Source organism: Asparagus officinalis, chromosome 1 (genome assembly GCF_001876935.1).
Source record: "Asparagus officinalis chromosome 1, Aspof.V1, whole genome shotgun sequence".
Lineage (NCBI taxonomy): Eukaryota > Viridiplantae > Streptophyta > Magnoliopsida > Asparagales > Asparagaceae > Asparagus > Asparagus officinalis.
Genome location: NC_033794.1, coordinates 2987974 through 2991315, shown reverse-complemented (window position 1 = coordinate 2991315; position 3342 = coordinate 2987974).

Sequence of the window (3342 nt, the reverse complement as noted above, 5' to 3'; positions counted from 1 at the left end):
ACCATTGACGGTACGAATGAACAGCAGGACGTCTCCGAACAACGTGTGGTCACATCCCATAATTCAAGGAGCAGTCAAGCTATCTCCCTCACCTCTATTAGTGGTCAAATCCCATGAATCAAGGGATAGCCCATGCCATCCCTTGCCTGTTAAAACCCATCTTCAGCAGCATGAAGAAGGGGGATTGGCCGTTGCATATTCTGCTGGCTAATCTCCCAAAGGTTGAACCTGGACCTTTGCCAAAGGCTCCCTCATTTGAGAACCGAAGCTCCGGCAGCAACTTCGATCGGATCGTCCAAGGGAAGCAGACTCGGCACGAGCACCGAGCGAGGCATCCTATCGCCACCTAAAGTCCCCACACAAAACAAAGAGGGCCTTCCCTCTGCTTCTGTTGTAAACATTTGATTTGTTAGTTTGTAATAAGCTTTCTTATAAATACAAACGAAACTCCTTTCTTCGGAAGAATCAAATTTTCACCCTACAGAAGATGGCGACCACAGTGGGAGAATCCGTTCATTCAGATGAATTGGTGGTGGCGCAGTCTGACGAAGTTGCTGCAGGGACTACTGTTGAGTCCCTTGTGATCAAATTCGAAGGGTACTTACAATCGTCCTCTTCTCGCAGCAATACATCTCGCGATGGTTGCAGAGTCGTGCGGGTGGCCCAGCCCCAAGAGGCTGAGGCAACCAAGCCTGAGGGATCTACCCAAGCCGAGGCAGGGGGTTCTTTTCCCCCCGAACCAGTTGAGGCCGAGCCGAGATTCGAGAATGCAGGTCTAGGGGCTGCTGAATGGGTCGATGAACGATCCTCGCAGACCCCTGTGCAAGAGGAATCAACCATTTGTGTCGACGCAGAATACGCCTCCGTCGTCGACATGAACGCTCCTCGTTCAAAAAGATCCAAACAGCGGCGACGAAAAGCTCTCGCTCGTCTCGAGGCGCAATCCCTCATCCCCCACGACAGCCTGAATTATTATTCAAGCTTGGGGGAATCAACCTTTTGTGCCAGGTTCCCATTTTTGGCGAACCGCTCAAATCAGGCGAGCCTAGCAGTTTAGGCGAGCCCATCTCTTTGAGCCAGGTTCCCGATTTTGGCAAACCGCTCAAATCGGGCAAGCCTAGCAGTTTAGGCGAGCCCAACCACTTGAGCCAGGTTTCTATTTTTGGCGAACCGCTCAAATCGGGCGAGCCTAGCAGTTTAAGCGAGCCCCACTCTGTGAGCAAGGTGCTCAATTTTGGCGAACCAAGGGCACCTGGCGAACTCTGCAGTTTAAGAGGGCTTCGTCAAACAAGCGAACTTCACCAAGCTCGCCTGACGGCCCAAGATCGCCAGAAAGGCGAAGCAACAGCTCGCCAGACAGGCGCAGGCACACTGTGCCAATCTCGCCTGACGGGCGAACCTCGCCAGCATGAACCTCGCCAACACGCTCACGCCCAAATGGGGGTGGCCACCTCGTTTGCCTGCACGGGTCTGACGTCCGTCTCTGACGACGACGACGATTGCTCAGCAGTGGCAATGTCGGAGACTTCAAGCTCAGTTCAGGGCAAGCACACAAATGTGCACATGACTGACATCCCTGAGGAGATGTCTAGGAGGCTCGACGAGCAACAAGCAACCATCGACTCCCTGAAGGAGATGTTGGAGCAGCTCCTGAGCGAGAAGAAGAGGAAGAGAGAGAGGACTTCGCGGGCTTCGCATAAATCCTTGAAGCACAAAGAGCGGGTGCCTACTCCTTCTCACTCCTCATCCGAGTCATCTAGAGGAGCGTCATCTTCGGGCCATAACCCAAGAGACAAGAGGTTTGACGATCTCCAAAGTCAACTCGACGCCTTGAAGCTCCAGAAGCATGCGAACAAGCTGGGGGTTGTCAGACCGTATCCAATTGAATGGGATGCGGTCTCCTACCCGGCAAAGTTCGAGCCGCTGGACCTCCTGCAGTTCAATGGAAAGGGTTCTCCTACCCAGCACATCTACTACTTCCAGGCGCAAACTGGACACATAGTGGGAAACGATCCCATTATGACTCGACTGTTCATTGGTACCCTCAAGGAGGTCGCTTTTGAATGGTTTCGCAGATTGGAGCCTGGGTCCATCACCTGCTGGAAGGACATGGAAAGGCTCTTCGTGGCCAGATTCTTCGATGATGACACAGAAGTATCTATGGCCACCCTGCTAACTGTGAAGCAGAGGAAGACAGAGTCTGTAAGCAGCTTTGTCAAGAGATTCAGAAACCGATCGCTGCATTCCCGCGATCGAGTTTCCGAGGCCACGCTCATCGAGATGTGCTGGAACAATCTCTCTATCAGCGTTCTGTCCAATATGGGCGCTGTTGAAGCTCGCTCATGGAAAGACTTACTTCGCCAAGGAGAACAAGTCGAGAGCATGCTCAAGCATATGGGTGACGAAGACCCGCATGAATTTCGAGGGGATGATGACCAAGATGCCTTGGTAGTGGAGACCGCTCCCTCATATCCTCCAAATTTCCCCCGCTGATCCTCTTCAATAGGACGGCGGGCCCACATAGTCGCTCTAATCGCGACAATCTTGTCAAGTTAACACTACACCTCTGACAATCTCCCGTCGATCCTCTTCAATAGGACGACGGGCCTACAAAGCTATCACGTTAACAATCACCTCTGATAGTTCTTCAACACTCCAACTGGTGCATGAGTTTAAACTGCCCCCTTACACTCCAACTGGTGCATGAGTTTAAACTGCTCCCTTAATACTCCGACAAGTACACGAGTATAAACTGCTTCTTCTGATCCTCCAACAGGTATAAGAGGTTAAACTATTCCCTACACTTCCACTTCTTGAGCCAGGTTCCCAGTACGGGCGAACCGCTCAAATAAGGCGAGCCTAACAGTTTAGGCGAGCTCCATCTCTTTGAGCCAGGTTCCCAGTTTCGGCGAACCGCTCAAATCAGGCGAGCCTACCAGTCTAGGCGAGCCCATCTCTTTGAGCCAGGTTCCCAGTTTCGGCGAACCGCTCAAATCAGGCGAGCTTAACAGTCTAGGCGAGCCCATCTCTTTGAGCCAGGTTCCCAGTTTCGGCGAACCGCTCAAATCAGGCGAGCCTACCAGTCTAGGCGAGCCCATCTCTTTGAGCCAGGTTCCCAGTTTCGGCGAACCGCTCAAATCAGGCGAGCCTAACAGTTTAGGCGAGCTCCGCTTCTTTGAGCCAGGTTCCCGGTTATGGCGAACCGCTCAAAACAGGCGAGATTAGCTTCTCAGGCGGGCTACATCAAACGCCCACTGGGTCAAACCTTCAGACAGTTAGGACCAAAGCCACAATCCCCCGCCAATCCTCTTCAATAGGATGGCGGGACCCCCAAATCTGTCA